The sequence below is a fragment of the Schistocerca serialis genome, chromosome 5 (assembly GCF_023864345.2).
Source record: "Schistocerca serialis cubense isolate TAMUIC-IGC-003099 chromosome 5, iqSchSeri2.2, whole genome shotgun sequence".
In the NCBI taxonomy this organism is placed as follows: Eukaryota; Metazoa; Arthropoda; class Insecta; order Orthoptera; family Acrididae; genus Schistocerca; species Schistocerca serialis.
In genome coordinates this window covers 355,031,195-355,049,916 of record NC_064642.1, presented here as the reverse complement: position 1 = coordinate 355,049,916, position 18,722 = coordinate 355,031,195, and the positions used below count along the sequence as shown (strand labels likewise).

General features: G+C 41.9%; 1 protein-coding gene across 6 annotated transcripts in view; it reads left to right on the top strand.

Moving 5' to 3' along the window:
* The first annotated feature begins 542 nt into the window (after positions 1-542).
* Positions 543-18,722, top strand: part of LOC126482392 (WD repeat-containing protein 37) — a 130,965-nt gene continuing 112,785 nt past the window's right edge. For 2 of the 6 annotated variants that reach the window (XM_050106506.1, XM_050106501.1), the window contains exon 1: positions 543-694. The gene's annotated coding sequence lies outside the window, so the exon portion shown is untranslated. Of the gene's footprint in view, positions 695-11,010; positions 11,085-11,377; positions 11,600-15,645; positions 15,847-18,722 lie in introns of all 6 variants that reach the window. The other 4 variants (XM_050106503.1, XM_050106502.1, XM_050106504.1 and 1 more) reach the window with 4 other exon arrangements.

The window sequence follows — 18,722 nt, the reverse complement described above, 5'->3', positions numbered from 1 at the left end:
GACGAAGCCAAAAGTGTCATATTATTAGAGCAAATACGCATTCAAGAAAACAAAAGTTCTTAATCGCCTTCCTAACACTATGTTATCCATGTAAGCACAGTAATTTTTAATATTTAAAACAGTTGTTGAGTGCACGCGACAGACGTAATGGACACGAAAGGTAGCGGCAGGTCCCACCCAGTCTGGTTTCAAAACAATGTATAGCGTAAATCTTTTGTGCCATGTCTTTTTTTACCTCCTTAACAGTATCTCTTATGACGTATATACAAATAAAGACACGTGCTTTCGTGACGTACTGCTGACGTCCATTGGTAATCGATCTTGATCCCTTTCAGCAAGATGTTCCGAAGTCGAATTATTTATGTGGCTTCATACGTTTTTACACGTCCCATAGTAACTCGGGTTTGAGGAACAACGCTGTGCTTAAAACCAGTCACTCGATTTGAAAAATATCCTAACCAGTTACCATAAACAATGCCCAATTTTTGAGCGACTTTTTCGATATTTTTCAGGGTATCGATACTAATCTTACCTTTCTCTTTCCAGAATTTATGTGGTTTCTCTCTCTCATCTTTTGACATTCGCATATCTTGTGTTGAGCAGCAGATGGATCGTCATTGATTGTGCGTGATGGTTGACAGCGTAGTGTTGCGTGTGTGGTATGTGTAATACTGAATAACTGTGTGGGTAATCGGTATGTATGACTGCCGGTACTCGGTTATGTTAATTTTACAGTTTAATTTGTATTTTTCTTGTGTTTACCAAACGCTTGTTACGTTATATTTTCATGTCGTACAAAACTTCTAAACTGTACGACTCAGGTTCGCGTATATTGCTGTACGAATTTGTAGTGTTGTTTCACTCTACTTTGTTCCATAATTCTCAAGAGGACTATTGTCAGTCGGAGGATGTGTTGGGCTTCTTCATTGAAACGTGGAGACGTTAAGATTTTTTTCAGTTTTCCGTGAAATGTCTTTTCAACATGCGAAACAATTCGGAAACAAATGTAGTATAACTAATATCGAGTATTCGGATAATTCAATTTATGTTCGAAAATGTAGCTCGACAACCACATCAAAATGCATTGTTTACATTAATAATTATGTGCGTACGCCAGGCGTCCTCATCAAACTGCTCATTTGGGATTTGCCAGCTTATAGTTAAATAAGATTTAATTTGAAGGTATACATGCAATACGCGATACATGACATTGCAACACCACAAGCAAACATATTTGTGGTTTTAAATGAAGTTTTGCTCCTTTGGTGTCAAATGGAGGGAAACATAATTTCGCGATGTGTGTTACGTTTGGCTTAGAGGAGACGAGCGATTTTATTTTGAGATCATGCCATAAACCAAAAGTAATGTTAACCTCTGGCATATGAGCAACTGTGTGTGGTCTTATATTCAAGGAACATGTGGCATGGAAGATTAAGCGTCGAAAAAATTAAATAAGTAACTTTACTTTGAAATTAAAGGCAGTATGTTCGAAAGTGCACATATTACAAATCAAAATACACCACTGGATAAGATTCTGTATCTATTGTTCCATCCCGTGCATAGTAAAATGCTTGGATCCTCCTTGGCACATTGCTGTCCGTAAGCTCTTGTGTTGCCATCTGAAAGATGTTTGCTGTAGGGTTGTACATTAGGAAGAAAGTTTTTTTGTGAGGTTTTCCTGTATGTAGTTCATTGGTAGAGACAAAACTGATAGTCGTGAAGATGGTTAAGTTCTACCTAGGATGGCATGCCAACAATTGCCGCCAAAAGGCTGTGTGCAATTCTGTTTTATTCTCCTCAGTGTATATATGACTTGTAATTCGTAGGTACGCCTAATAACCATACAGTCAGAGTGACCACAATAAGATAGACCTTTAATGTTATGATATCCCCATTGTGGGAAGAAACTTCCTATGCTAAAATATTTGTTGCTGTAAAGTGACAATGTGTGTGTGGTGTAGGCTTGACATGAACTTTTGAGATGTGTTCAGGGCTGGGACCCAGACCCTATGCTTTTTTAAGCAATGCTCTTACTGACTGAGCTACCCATGCTCTACTCACAGCCTGTCCTCATTGCTTAAATTCTGCTGGCATCTCTACTACTTTAATGTCGATGGTTATCGCGGAGAAATTTATATCGAAGTTTTCCTATATTGTTTACCCTTAATTACCCATCCCAAACGTAATTTTCTTTCCCTTTTTCTCTCCTTAAAACTACATGCCTTTTATCACTCCTCCACCTATTTACAGCAATTCAGAAAAGCATTATTATCCCTATTTACAACCCAGTCCTATTTCCTATTCCTGAAATGCTACGCAATGCATTAATCCCCTCTCCTTAACAATATAGTAATCATAAAATTCTTTACCTTCACAAATTATCTAGTGCCAGAAAAACAATTTTCCACAGCACAGGCATCCTTTAATTCCTTTTCTCCCTGTTAAGATTCCTTTGATGAATACCCTTAGATCCATCTCATCTCCAAAATTGAGGCCCGTGCTGTTGAACAACTGGTAGAGCACTCCAAATACCACTTCCAAAAGTTACCTAAGCCTCCTTTCCTTTTGGAGAAGCACTGCTTACGAAGACCTCTCCTGCCTTCGGTGCGTTCTCCCATCAATCCCTTACAGCATTGAGACCATGTCATGTTCAGATGTTCCATTTGCCACAGCACCCAAACCCCCAACACCCCACAGAATCCAGAACAATGTTGTCAATGTATCCACTGAGGACATGTAGAAAGCAAGACCGGATTATGGTCTGTGTTGAAACTGGTTGTCTGCACTCTCCATAATGTCGCAATGAATCACAACGATTAAAGAAGCTCTGCTGTAGTGATCCTGCCCCAAGAGTCCATCATAATGTACAGTCTCTACTCAAATCACAGGGCCAGTCATAAAATCTCTCTCAAATTCTTTTGATGCCATCTCCCTGTACTCCGACATCCCCCTTGTCCATGGTCTTGCATCTCCCAATGTTCTTTTTGACTTCAAACCAATTTATTTCTGAAACATCTCGCAAAATTCTTACTCACAACAATTCCTCTTTTGAGGGAAAGATATACAGACTAATCTGTGGCATAGGTACCCATATAGGACCCTCATATTCTAACCTCTCATGGGCTTTCTAGAAGAAACCTTCCTGCGGCCCCCCCCCCTTCCCCCCCATGATCCTTAAACCCATTGTTTGGTTCAGGTGCATTTGTGATATTCATGATCTTGACCCAGAGGCAAGTCACTTGAAATTTACTCCTCCACACTCTCAAATACTTTCTCATCTATCAATCTGTTTCACCTGGTCTTTTCAGCCCAACATGCCATGTTTCTGGATCCTCCACAGGGCCAAACATTCTTTTATGAAGTTGTGCGTGTGGAATATAGGTAACGAAACTATTGTGGCTATTTCCTATCTTATACTCCAATCTCCCATCTGTTACTTCTCTTTCTTTCACATAGAGGAACCCAGTGATATTGAACTGACTACTTACCAAGGTTCTGATTTCTTTTGTTGACATTTACATTCATTTCCTGTATATCACTTTTCGGCTGAAGTAATTTTGACACCCTTTCGTTTGTGACCTCCATTTTCAAAATTTTTTCTGTAGTGTGGATGGTCTAGGCAGCATAGCAGCTACTGCATACAGTGTTGATGACCCTCTGTGTGCAATAACTGTGCAAACTCATATCTACACTCCAAAGCCAACACAGTAGACAATCCTGATCTGCTACCTCTCCACCTATGACGATCTTCCTGGGGCATCAGGACTCCCGGCAATGACGGTCATGTTAAACGACCTTTGCTGCGGCTAGGCGGCACCTGTGGGATGACCCCTTGATCGGAGTAGATGGCATCAGAGCAGACATTTCACATGTGAAATGTATGAAATTGAACCAACACAGAGTGCCGTTTAGATTTGTCGATTTCAACAGGTGGTTCTAGATAATTATAATCCTACCATTTTTCCTATCCTGGCTACTTCATGGGTTAAGAGGGACAGGCCAGACGGTTGCGAGTGAAGCAATTTATTCGATACTTGTTGTGCACTACTTCTACAATGACAGAGCTTTTTTGTGGAACACACTGAAGACAAATTTGAACAAGCATTGGGAAAAATGCTCAATTGGTCATTATTGATTAAGGTCTCCTGTGCTGCACAGTCTCAAACTCTTAATGCATGTGGATGGCTGGGTTATAGGCCAGTGACTATTGTCCCACGTAAAACTTGGAATATAGTTCAAGGAGCTACCTTTCACAGACTTTAGGCTGCAGACAGACAAGGAGCTACAAGCTAATCTTGAATGATGAGGTGTCATTTTGCCTGAAGCCTACAAAAAAAGTCCCAAGAAGAAACTGAATGGAGACAGATGCTTTGGTCTTAGTCTTTGAATGGAATGTTCTCCCAGAAAATATTAAAGTTATGGTGTACATGTGTGATGTGATGTGAAGGTGTCCATGAGGTGATTGTTGCATGGCAGACCAAAGATACGGAAACTCGGGGTGATCTATCCATGAATTTTGTCCTTGCAAGTAACCATGTTTGTGTGTTGACCCATCCCCATGCCTACAGCATATAAGTCTTCACAAGACTCTCGGCCACTAAAAGTTGTGAAAGACAAAAAGGAGGATGATGGGAGAAAGTTAATCATGTGACCTTGAAGATGCCAGACACTTCCCATGCCATCGGATTGTGAGCAAATGTTTACTGATGTTTTCCTGTCTGCATGTGTCATTCAGTGGTTCTAGGAAGTGAAAGATCCTCATGGCCCCTTCGTGTCTAACCACGACTCCATCAACATGATGATCCAATGGAACTGTAATGGAAAATACTGCCACCTGCTGGAAGAACTACTACTAATTTCTTCTTATTCTACAATTTGTGCCCTCCTCCAAGAAACTCACTTTACTGATGACCATTCCCTAATGATTCATGGTTAGTGTGCATTATTGTGGCCTCAGCGGGGTGACCAGAGGGATGTCTATTTTGGTTTTCACAGATGTCATCAGCGAAAGGATTACCTTCGTGCCACGTTGGAAGCAGCAGTGGTGTGAGTATGGACAACCCCAGTGATCACCATGTGTAACATTTATTTATCTACAGGCAGGGAACTTATTTCCCTTGAGAAGACTGCTGCAATTGAACAGTTCTCCCCTCCTTTTCTGCTATTTGGAGAGATTTAGAAGCACACAATTCACCAGCTTCTTTTCGATCTTGATTTGTGCCTCCTCAGTGAAAGTACTCCTACCTACTTTAGTGCTGCTTATGGCACCTTTTCAGCTACTGACCTGAAGGTCTCTTCCCTAAATCTTGTAGTGTCACTACATTGATCTCGCCATGATAATCTTTGTGACAGTGACCACTTTCCGATGATCCTGTTACTTCCTTGTCACTGCCTGACAGACCAGTTACCATTATGGATTCTTGAAGAGGCATCTGGCAATAATGTGCCATTCCTTACATCTTCACCCCTCTCTCCAGCAGACTCCATCGATGGGGTTGTCAGACACAACCTCAACACAATCACCTGTGCCACTGTAACAGCTTTTTGTGTTTCTACAGGCACACTCTGCAGCTGTCCAGTTGCACGGTGGACCGAAGACAGTTAAACAGCTAATCAGGGTTGTTGTAGCATTCTGCATGCTTCTCAGGCCACCTTTCTCACTTCTAAGTGACTCTGCTCTAAGGCTGAGTACCTCCTTAAACACAGTAAGAAGGAATGCTGGGACCACTAACATTTCCTCTGTAGGGATGTATGCGTCTTCCTCCCAAGTGTGAGCCAAGCTCTGTAGTCTTTTGGGGTGACAAAGATCAACATCTGTACCTGGTCTCATCCTTCAGGCTGTCATTGAACACCTTGCAGTTCATTTTGCAACAGCATGTTAGCATCATCTTCTTACCCATCTGCTTATCTAACTCAGAAATGACAAGCTGAGTACATCTTTCTACTTTTCACCTCCTGCCAAGTCAAATTCTATAATGCACCTTTTACTGACTTTTATGTCTTCTCACAATATGGCCTCAGGTCCTGATTCAGTTCATAATCAGATGATCCAACATCTGATTATTACTCGAAGGCTATGTTTAATCCTGATCTTCAGACCTGTTTGGCTCGATGTCTGCTCATCACAATGGTGAAATAATGTCATTGTCCCAGTTCTTAAGCCAGACAGAAATGCATCTTTGAACAGCAGCTACAGATTGATTAGCCTCACCATTGTGCTCCCCTCAGGCTCAGCATTCATTTGCTGAGAACGAGCTTGCCGACCCCAGTGTTTCTGAGCTGGGGACTGGTCAGTGCTGCCAACCCTCTGTCACTGTAAGCTCTGGGCATGCTTCAGTGACCACTGTGCAGTGCAGTGGTAGAATGTTGTGCGTTGTGGAGAATGGGGGTCTTGACTTCACAGCTTGGACTGTGAGGAAGGTACACACCTAAAAAAAAAAAACCCTCAAGGTGTGCTAAGTGCTGTGAATGGCTGTTGACGTAAAACACTCTGTAGCAGGCAACCTCTGGGCACCTGCCGCCCCTCCCCCCCCAGTTGTATAAGGCTTGCTCGGACATGGAGGGCTCTGCCTGGGTCGACGGTTGTTTCTCTCACATCTCATGTGATCTCTATGGAACAATCTCGTCAGACTATTACTCGTGACGGGATGGGTGTACCATCAGGTAGTACCTATACTCACTCATCAAAGAGAGCTTGGTTGGTCTGTGCTCCCTAAAAGAACTCTCAGAATCATAGTAACAGGACTTTAGTGTGCTATAACACTTTCATTGTAATCAAGGCAACAGGGGGAACCTTTGAGAAGGTCTTCCCTTTCTATATTCACAAAGCATTAGAAGGTATTGCTGGGTCTCTAAAAAGAGTCAAACGACTTCTTAATGGAACACTTCTACTTGAAACTGCTAATTCAAACTAAATATCTAAGCTTCTGGGATGTAAGGCCTTAGGTGAATACCCAGTTGAGGCTGAGTTGCATAATAACCTTAACTTTAGTAAGGGTGTGGTCACCTGCTTGGATATAGTGGAGGTGGACCCTGTGGGGTTACGTGAAGAATGGAAAAATATGGAGGGCGCGGAAGAGCAGAACTATATGAGGAGAGTCAATGGTAAATTGGAAAAATCGGCAACGTTTATTCTAACATTTAATACTCGAAATTACCTGAACATGTCCTTGCAGGCTATATCCATCTGAAGGTTCGCCTGTTTGTTCCTAACCCCATGCGATGCTACAAATGTCACAGATTTGGCCATACCATATGGGATGTAATGGGAGGGCTACATGTGGCGATTGTGGAGGCTCAGCTCGTGAATTAGGTGATTCTTGTACACTTCCTCCGAAATGTGTAAACTGCTCCTGGGATCACTCAGTGTGGAGCAGAAAGTGTGAGGTTTACGACAAGGAAAGGAAAATTCAGGAGTTGAAAGTCAAGAGGTGCATACCCTATGGTGAAGCTAAAAAAGCTTTCAAAGCTATGCAACCTCCAGTTTTTGCTACGTTTTTTTGCATCACCCTTAAGGTGCCAGTCACCAAGTGTGATGCCTCCACACACACTCACAGCACAGATTCCAATACGAGCACATGCACTTGTTGATGTATCTGTGGGGGGAAATGCTCCACATGAAACTGAAGTCGTTCGGAAGCCATCAGCAATGGGCTTACCACCTAAGCCACATACCACTACTCATGATCAGAAGCCAACTAAGCTGTCTTTGCAACCCAAGCAGCCACTCCTCCCGTCAGTAAAGAAAAACATTCTTCGAAAAATAGTTGCAAGTCGAAGAAAGTGGTAGTTAAATCTTTGGGTCGGCAAGCTCTCTCCCTCTCTGATAGATACTATGCTTTAGAGGATATGGACTTCCAATTGGAGGAACCAGAGAACCGGCAACCAGCTAATGTTCCTCCTGACCTCTCAGAAAAATAACCATCTCTATGAGGGAGAAAGAAAAGAACAGCTGTTGCTAAACAATGGGTTGCACAAGGACTTATATTCTGCAGCGGAATTTAAAGGATATCGCTCATATTTGGAAGAATTACAGCTCCTGGTCCAGGAGAAACCGTTTTGCATCTGCTTACAAGAAACACATCTTAAAGTCACCAACACACCTGCATTACAGGGTTGCCACCCATACAGGAAGGACACTACTACTGGACGCAGGGCTGAAAGTGGAGTGGCTGTTTTTATTGAAGACAGACGCCACTCCTCTCCTGTCCTCTTACCATGACCACGCACTCATTTGCTGTGAAAGTTCTCAAACCCTTTAATATCACAGTGTGATTGTTGTACTTTCCACCTAATGGTGCTTTGGATGCAGACACTGCCAGAATCCTTCCGGGTACTCCCACGCACATGCCTCCTTGTGGGAGACTTCAATGCACACAGTGTACTGTGGTGCTTGGCTACTGCTTACTCCAGAGGTCGGATGATCAAGCAACTCGTCCATTCTGAGAATATCTGCCTTCTGAATGCGGGTCAGATGACATGCTTTTCCACAGCTACAGGGTCTTTTTCAGCCATTGACCTTTGTTTTTGTTCACCAGCTATTGCAGACTCAGTTCGGTGGGAAGTGGCTACAGATTTAAATTCTGCTGACCACTTCCCAGTGTGGAACAGTCTGCCGAATAGGACTGCGGCTGATGGGCGATAATACAGATTGTTGATACAAAGGGCAAATTGGTTGCAATACAGTCGACAAGCTATTTTTGAACAAAAGGATAATGCATAGGAGATGGATGCCCATATCACTTGTGAGATCAATTGGGTGCCGCAGAGTCCATCCCCCGGTCTAGTAATAACCATGTCAGATGACAGCCTGTACCTTGGTGGAATGATGACTGTCGATCGGCAATCAGAGCCAGATGAACAGCTCTGCAGAACTTCAAACATTGTCCAACTATAGAAAATCTTCATGCCTTCAGATCTGCAAGAGCACATGTGTGGCAAGTGTTAAAAGAACGGAAGAGGGCTTCTGGGAGGGAATTCACAACTTCCATTAATCGGTCCACTTCTACTGTACAAGTTCAGGACTCAATAAGACAAATTTCCGGCAAGGGCAGTACAAATCCCCTTATGGCCTTGTCAGGTAATGGGGTCTTGGTGGACACGCCACAAGATGTGGCTCAGGTTTTAGCTGAACACCTTTGTACTGTCAGTATGCCATCTAGACAAGCTCCTGCTTTTCATGTGTTCCATGGGACTGCGGAGATGAGAAAGCTCAATTTCTTCTCGCATAATGAGGAAGTCTACAACATTCCGTTCTCCATGTGGGAACTGGAATAATCGGTCTGCAGCCAGAGACACTGCTCCCAGCCTTGATGAGATCCATTGTACCATGCTTCGTCATTTGTGCCCTGAAGTGAAAGGACAGCTCCCCTCTTGTTTCATCAGATCTGGTTTGTTTGACAGTAGTCCACGACTTGGAAGGAGGCAATATTAGTTCCATTCTGGAAACCAAGCAAGGACCATGGCACCTCTAACGTTACTGGAGTGTAGTCCTTAACAACGCTACGCATTTGTCTCCTCTTTTGTTCCTTTTCCCTACTTCAGTCCAACATTATCTGATGCTCCTGCTGAAACTCTCAACAGTGTCTGGTTCTTTCAGTGTATTCGGGTCCAATTTCCTTGAGTTCCTACTTTTGTTTCATCCCTCCAGTTTTAATCTGCAGTTCATAACCAATAAATTATGGCCTTAGTCCGAATCTGTCCCTAGAAATAGCAGTGATTAAATTACGCTGTTTGCAAAATACACCGAAGCGCCAAAGACACCGGTATAGACTTCCGTATTCAAATACAGATATATGTAGACAGGCAGAAAATGGCATTGTGGTCTGTATTGCCTGTGTAAGATATTGTCTGGCACAGTTAGATCGATTGCTGCTGCTACAATGGCAGATTATGGTGTGGGTGAGTTTGAATGTGGTGTTATAATAAACGCATGAGCGATGGGACACAGCTTCTCCGAGGTAGCGATGAAGTGGGGCTCTTCCCATATGACCATTTCATGAGTGTGATGTGAATATCAGAAATCCGGTAAAACATCTGTTGAAAAAAGATCGTGCAAGAACGGGACCAATGACAACTGAAGACAGACAGAAGTGACAGAAGTGCAACCCATCTGCATATTGCTGTGGATTTCAATGCTGGCCCATCAACAAGTCTCAGCGTGCAACCTATTCGACGAATAATCATTGATATATGCTTTTGGAGCCGAAGCCCCTCTCATGTACCCTTGATTGACTGCATGACACAAAGCTTTACACGTGGCCTGGGCCCATCAACACCAACAATGGACTGTTGATGACTGGAAACATGTTGCCTGGTCGGTTGAGTCTGATTTCAAATTGTATTGAGCGGATGGATGTGTACGGGTATGGAGACAACCTCATGTACCCTGCATGTCAGCAGGGGACCATTCAAGCTGGTGGGGGCTCTGTAATGGTGTGGGGCGTGTGCAGTTGCAGTGATATGGGACCCTTGATATGTCTAGATATGACACATATGTACATAAGCATCCTGTCTGATCCCCTGCATCCATTCGTGTTCATTGTGCGTTCCAGGACTTCGTCAATTCCAGCAGGACAATACGACGGCCCACAGTCCAGAATTGCTACAGAGTGGCTCCAGAACAGTCTTCCAAGTTAAACACTTTTGCTGGCCACCAAACTCCCCAGACTTGAACATTATTGAGTGTATCTGGGATGCCTTGCAGCATGCTGTTCAGAAGAGATCCCTGCCCCTTCGTCCTTGTACAGATTTATGGACAGCCTTGCAGGATTCATGGTGTCAATTTCCTCCAGCACTACTTCGGACATTAGTCAAGTCCACGCAGTGTCGTATTGCAGCACTTCTGTGTGCTTACAGGGACCCTATATGATATTAGTGTACCACTTTCTTTGGCTCTTCAGTGTCTCTCTTGCTTTTCCAACTATTGAATTGCAGCAACCCACAACAATTAAACTTTGTCTTCTTCAACTGTCCAAATAATTTTCTTTATCTCATTGTTCTTTGTTTCAGTCTCTCCATCTGGAGAGCTAGTTGGCATGTAAACTTCTAGACTGTGGTGGGTGTTGGCTTCATGTTTATCTCAGGTATGATGATGCGTTCATTATATTGTTAGTAGTAGCATACTCACTTTCTTATATTCTTACCTTCTTACCTTCTGAATAGTCACTGCCGAAAGTTTCTAATGGAAGACTATTTTATATCATTCAAAACCCTGTACTAGATTGTTATAAGTAAGCAGTAATAACTGTATCAATGACTTACTATGTTTTTATTTAATAGGAAATAAGTGCACTTATTCCTTTGAATGTTTACTGTATAGAATACAGTTGGTTGAAAAACCATAATATTAACTCTCTTAAACTGAACTGTTTGTCAGATGCTTAACTTTGAGAAGAGGTTGGGATGGGGTGGTCTCGGGAGGATTTGGAACTACTGATGTAAGAAAGCATTAAGTTGCTGAAACCTGTGGTTCAATTTTTCCACTTATTCTGAGTCACTTTTGAACTTCATGAACAAGACCACCTCTCCCAGCTACTAAGAGGAGCAAAATATGACATTAAGCCCTGGCTGTACGCAACAGATGGGTAACAGTCTGCAGGTAACTGAACCCCATGCTCTTAACTGCTGCTTGGCTGATCTGGTCAACATTTAAATGTCGCTTTTAATGGCATGTGATTCTTTTAAAGTACAACTAAATCAGGAAAACTAATAAATTTTGAGACAGATTTGCTGGAGAGGAGCCAAAATGTTCGGTATATCCAGTACACAAGCACATAAGTGGTGCATAGCAAAGCTTCCTAAACTACGAGTCATACAATAATTAAAGAGACAAATTGGTCTGGAGAAAGACATTTATTTTTACAAAACAATACTTTTTCTCTTTTCAACATAATCCCCTTGAACATTTATGCACTTGTTCCAACAGGCTACAAGTTTTTTATTCTTGCTGCAAAGAACTCTTTATCTTTATGTTTGAACCAATTTCTCATAAACATTTTCACATCCTTGTTGTCCTGGAACCTCTTCCCACATATTGCCTCCTTCAGTGCACCAAACAAATAGAAATCACTAGGTTCTAAATGAGGACTGTAAGGAGGATGAGGCAGTGCTTCCCAGCCCATTTTGTTGATGGTTTCACAGGTTAGTTGAGCAATGTGAGGACGTGCATTGTCTTGCTGAAGGATCCCACCTCTCCTCAGAGATCCACGTCTCTCTCTCTCTCTCTCTCTCTCTCTCTCTCTCTCTCTCTCTCTCTCTCTGTGTGTGTCTCATGGTTGGCTTCACCTTGTTTAAAAGCAAATCTGAATAGCATTGGCTGTTCATTGTGCACTGCTCTTCGAGATAATCACAAAAAACTGGACCTTCAGCATCCAAAAACACTGTCAACATGACTTTTCCTGCTGATGCTAGGATTTTGAATTTTTTTTTTGACAGGTGATCTGGTGTGCTTCCACTCTATGCTTTGTGTTTTTGGTTCTGGCTCATAATAGCGAACACAAGTTTCATTACAAGTTAAAATTTTGTTGAGAAAGTGCTCACCTTCTCTTTTATAACATTCCTTTAGCTCTGTGCTCACTCTCAATCTTGTTTCCTTGTGTAGTCGTGTCAACTCCTTTGTTACCCATCTTGCATATATTTTGCGGTACTTCAGCTTGTTACAGATAATGTTGTAAATTATACCAGTACTAACTTGAACCTTATCAACTATCATTTCCTCAGTCACACAGCAGTCGGCACGAATAATGTCATCAATTCGACTTTCAAGTGAGGGAGTTGAAACGGCAACTGGTCAGCCAGAACGGCGTTTGCCAGTCACTGAGGAGTTGTGACCATTTTTGAAATGCTCTACGCAATTGGAAAAATTTGCATGATCCATACAACCTTCACCATAAACTTTAGAAATTCTATAGTATATATTCACTTGTTTCTCACCTTCAGTAAGTAAAAAAACGAATAACAGAATATTGTTCTACTAATGTAGATGTTTCAATGGCTTGCCATCTTGAAATGTATTTTTGAAGTTATAAACAAAACAATGTTGATACATCAGTTGATCAGGGCTCATTCGAGAGATGTCAACTTTGTCATAAAAGTACTAAACTTGCCCTACCAACAGTTTTTTCCTCAGACAATTTGTCTCTCTAATTATTGAATGACCCTCGTATCAGTACTTTAGTACTTTGCTTGAGAAGAGTGATGGGATGGGGAAGGTTAAAAAGGAAGGGCAGCTCTTTCAGATACCTACCCAAACATATCTACATCTGCATATGTACTCCGCAAGCTATGTTATGGTGTATTGTGGATGGTGCCACGTTCCACTACTGGTCATTTCCTTTCCTTTTCCACTCACAAATGCAGTGATGGAAACACAACTGTCTATATGTATGTGTATGTGCCCTAATTTCTCTTACCTTGTCTTCATGGTCTTTACATGAAATATATATTAGCGGCAGTCAGCTATTCTGCAGTCAGTGACAAATGCCTGTTCTCCAAATCTTCTCAACGGTGTTTTTTCAGAAAGAGCATAATTTTCCCCCCAAGAAGTCCCATTTCAGCACACATAGCATCTCCATAACACTTTCTTGTTGATGAAATGCAATGTTAACAAATCTAGCAACGCAGTGTTTTGGTATCAATGTCTTCCTTTAATCCCATGTGATGGGGCCGCCATTCATTCAAACAATGCTCAAGAATGGGTCACACAAATGTTCTATAGGTGGTCTTCTTTGTAGATGAGCTACACTTTCCTACAACACTCCTAATAAATCAAAGTCAATCATTGTTTCCCCTAGTATCATCCTCCCGTGCTCCGTGCTTTCTCCATTTCATATTGCTCGACGATGTTCTGCACAGGTATATAATCGACATGACTGTGTTGAGCAGCATACCATTAATATTGTACTTGAAGATCATAGGATTGTTTTACCTACCCATTTGAGGATTGTCTTTCCTACTCATCAGAATCTCTGTCTGTATTGAGGACGTTAGCCTTCCCAAGGAAGGAACTAATAGTTCCAAAAGCTATGACTGTGATATCACTTCTGTTTTTATATGTGCATCAGCAGTACTACACATTTTGCCTCCTGAAGGTAAGTAATGCACTGCAATTATGTCTTGTGATTTATTAGTTTCAGTGGCATATTTGACTTTTTGGTGAGGGTGAAGGTTGATGTAATACCTTGGGCTCTCTTGTCACTGACTCGCCTGTACAGAGTATGTAGAATTGCAATTTACATCACACTTGTAGTAAAGTAAACAAGTGATAGGCTGAATAATTTCCTCTGATGAGCAAGCAATGTCTGTGGAGATAGTATTAGGTATATTTGATGGCTAAAGCACTGATATTTGTGACAAGTTGTGACCAAGTTCTTGTTTGGCCTTCCAGATTTAGATTTTCTGTGGTTTTCTGTAATTGACTTAAGCCAATACAGGGATGACTTATTTGCTACCCCTCCAATTCCCCACTGTAATGGGTAAAACAATACGAGAACTTGGAGCAGAAGTCGTAACCCAGGACTGCAAAGAGGGCACAACCAGTCAGCAGATGCTGGTCATTGATCTGTGTGATCAGCACCTATGTCATCAGACCACGAGTGCTGTAGTGAGGTCACAAGCCACATACATTGGCCATAGGTGGCTATCGCCCATGCTTGAGCAACACCCCTCAGTGGCAGCCAAGTTTCTGTGAAAGCATTCCAGGTGTCAGTGCCCTGGGACCAGTCTTTGAGGAGCCACTCCGTCTTGACTGACTTATGCATCATCGATGTCCTGTGCTGATTATGCCACACCCCAGCCTTTGCCCTTTTCTTGATATTTCCGAAGGCCCCAAAATGTCACATCTTCCGCAACTGTCTGTGCTGGGGAGTTGAATTTAATCGTAGCCATACCAGCTTGTCAGTGTGTTCGGCTGGCTGGACAGTAGGCAATGTGCAGTCAGTGTTTGCTCCGCCATTATCGTAACTTTGCCACCATTGGACTGTGAAAGAGGGACCTGTCCTGTGCATAGCCAAGGGAGCTAAAACTGCTTCAGCCATCACCTCTGTAGGATTTATCATCATCATCATCATCATCATCATCATCATGAGTCCAATCAGCAGTTCAGAGTCAATTTCCGGGCATCACCGTGACCTCCTGCTATGCTGGCCAACACCACCCACTGATGCTTGACTGATTGTACTAGCAGGATGGAATAATAAGACTTTTTGTGTTCATTCTTGTGCCTGTCCACATCCACTTCTCACCAGTTTCATGGTGGAATCCAAGCTGTATAAAATAGTAAAGAAGCAATAGAGAAGTGTTGTATGCTCACACAGATCTGCCTCTGCTGCTGTTGACATTCCCCATCTTCAGCAGAGAACCCAACCCACATAACGAACTTGTGCTCTTTCACTAATGAGCTCACTGTAGCCAGAACCCCCAAACCTTAAAATTCCTCTCCCTGGTAAGTTTTCAGTTTAGTTCACTCAACACACTGGCATTTAGCATTATCTAGTGCTTGACAGGTTTCAACTCTACACAAATTTTGTTGTTGCTGCTGCTGCTTCTGCTGTCTTCAAGCCAAAGACTGTTTTCATGCAGCTTTGCATACTATAGAGCTGCATGTCCGAAGGGAAAATAATGTCCGTTTCTCTCCCTTGGTTTCAGTTGTGCTGCAGTATCAACACAGCAAGACCATGATGACTAATCTTCAAAGGCCAGATTAATCATATATCTTGTTGCCCCTGGAACTACTGTAAATATTGACACCTATTTTCAGGAAACACATTAGTCTGGCCTCTCCAGATATCCCTCTGATGTACTTGCCACTACTGTTCAGTTAGCTGCGTAATTGAGGTGCATGGAAGGGTGTGTGGTTTGTTAACATTACATTAAATGAAATAAATAAATTTGTATATCAACAGAGATGAAAGAGAATCTTCATTTATAATGAATGAAATTGCAAATTAAAACTTCGTACATAGGAATAAGCATTGGGTAAAAGTGGATGGTTTATATATAATGAAATCTGATATGGTCAGTGTACTAACATCAGTTTTACAAAATGTCACAACTATATTTGCTCCATATCTAAGGTATTTTAGATTTCCACTTGTTAAGTCAGCTGAAGTTACCGATACTGGTTGTTGACTTTGTAGTGTTACATAACAACAATGTTGTGTTTGACTGAAGTCATACATGCACAAACAGAAAAAGACAGAACACTAACAGTATTTATTTTGCATCTGGATTAGTGTGTACCTCCAAGTACTAGCTGTCTGGCACAGCCCTCGTAAACCCTGGTCACGTTAGTGAAAAGAAGCAGATCTAGATGGCAAAAGGGAGGACTTCGGTGAATCTTACTGCACGGCTGGTGCCATTGGCCTGCAGTTGTATTTTAACTATAACTAAGTGAATGAAATTAAGAGTGAAATGAAATGGAACTGCATTGGTATGTTCTGTTCAAAGTAATAAACAGTGACTATTACTAATCTGTGGCATTCAATGTGCATAGCAAGATGCAGTCGTGGACAGTGACAAGGCTGCAGTGCCAGTTGGTCATGGACCTCATACAGAATGGACCCTTTCCGGTCTGACTAGGCCACACTCAGGTAAGCCTCAACAAATGGCATTGTTACCAACTGTGCTAGGGTGAACAGTTGGAACTTGCCTGCTGGGGCATAGAAACTTCCATTTTGCTCCAAGGGTTCCAAACTCTTGCAGTCTCAACCGTTGGAACAGCAGGCCTACTCTCAGAATGATGGCAGCCAAAATCCATTTCCAGATTTCGGTTCCTCAATATTTCTGGAATTGTCATCATAAAGCTCCTACTCTCACTGAAATTTCTATAAAGGGTTAATTTGTGGCTGATATTTTTTTTAAGTATCTTGATATAAAACTGATACGTAAATATGTGAATGTAACGGGGGGAGGGTGTCATTCATTGTCAGAGGGTCCGGAATTTGTAATCTGATTTATTGCATATCTACATATTAAATTTAGTCAATCCCTTCTTTGTTTTAGGTGTCACACCATTGCCCTTTGTGTTTCACGGCACATGACAGTCTTGGGAAGGCTCACAACAGATGGTGTTACAAGTATTTGGAATGTAGGTTATGGTGCACACTGATCGGTAGTGCAGTCTGAGGCGTAATTTAGGTTAAGATGTTACAGTTCAGGTGTTAGGTAGGGAAGACAACAAATCTGATTATAAGACTGTAGATGCGGTGACACGCTGATCTGTGATGGCCCAAGGTCTGGTTTGGATTGTTAGGTGACGGTTCTGATGAGAGTTGACAAAGCAGTATCAGGTGACAGTTCTGATGAGAGTTGACAAAGCAGTATCAGACACTTCAGTGAATTACATTTATTTGATGGGTATTAGAAAGTGGAGGTACATTATCAATATTTAAAATATACGCAGCACTTCAGTAAGAAACACATACCTGTAGCAAGATAGTTAATAGTGAGATACAGGGTGACAATTATTGAACTATATTTAAGGAAAAGTAAATTATTTACAAACTATGGTGTGCACACACTTCAGTCAACATGTAAACGTCACTACAGATATTCGGATTTAGGTTATGACATGTTCGATATACCTGCCATTATTGGCAATGATGTGGTGCAGATGAATAGCAAAATTCTGCATGACTCGCTGAAGTGTTGGAACATCAGTGCTGTCGATGACCCCCTGAATGGCTGTTTTCAGCTAAGCAATGGTTTTGGGGTTATTGCTGTACACCTTGTATTTAATATAACCCTATAAAAATGAGTTGCGTGTGTTCAGATCTGGAGGATATGGTGGCCAATCGAGGCCCATGCCAGCAGCCTCTGGTTACCCCAGAGCCAGAATGCGGTCCCCAAAGTGCTTCTCCAGGACATCACTCTCCTGCTTCTAAGGGGTCAATCTCTGTGTTGCATGGACCACATTTTGTGGAAATCGGGGTCACTTTGGATAATGGTGATGAAATGATCTTCCAAAACAGACATATCATTGAGTAGTCACTGTGCCATCAAGAAATATCACACCGATTGTCCTGTGACTGGACATTGCACTCCACACAGTCATCCGTTGAGGGTGAAGAGACTTCTTGATCGCGAAATGTGAATTTCATATAGTTCAATAATTGTCTCCCTGTATATAAGATAATACTGAGGTATTATGTTCTGCCTTCATCATTTGCCTATACTTTCTTTCTCCCTGAGGAAGGAACTATTAGTTTCATAAGGCAGGATACAGGAGTATGTTTTTTCACATGTCTATTGGTGGTATTGACATTTTTCTTGAAATAAGTTGTGGTTGGCTCTTCTGTTTCATAGAGATTGTGTTCCGGTAGACAGTGAGTTCAGTTTTATTGTGAAAATATTTGAGGAGCAAAATTAATTGGGCGTAATATATCATGCAAAAATTTTTGTTCTTAAACCTTTCAGTGTATTTGTCCACTGTAGGGGAGGATTGTATTTTCAGTCTATATACGCCCTCTAAAAACTGTGTAAGACACTAAGCATAGGATTCTTTGTAGTGGACATTCTCTGTGTGCCATCTACTGATTGATGTTTGAGCTTCCATGGCATGCTCAGAATCTTGGCTGTACAAAGATTGTAGCTGAGTGTGATTACTTAGTTTTTATAATTGTATACGCTTTTTGTAAATGTTCAGCAAAGTTGTGATTTTTTTTTTTTCCGCTGTTGAAACAGGTTTCCAGCTACAATCATAAGTTAGCAGAATTACAGTTGCC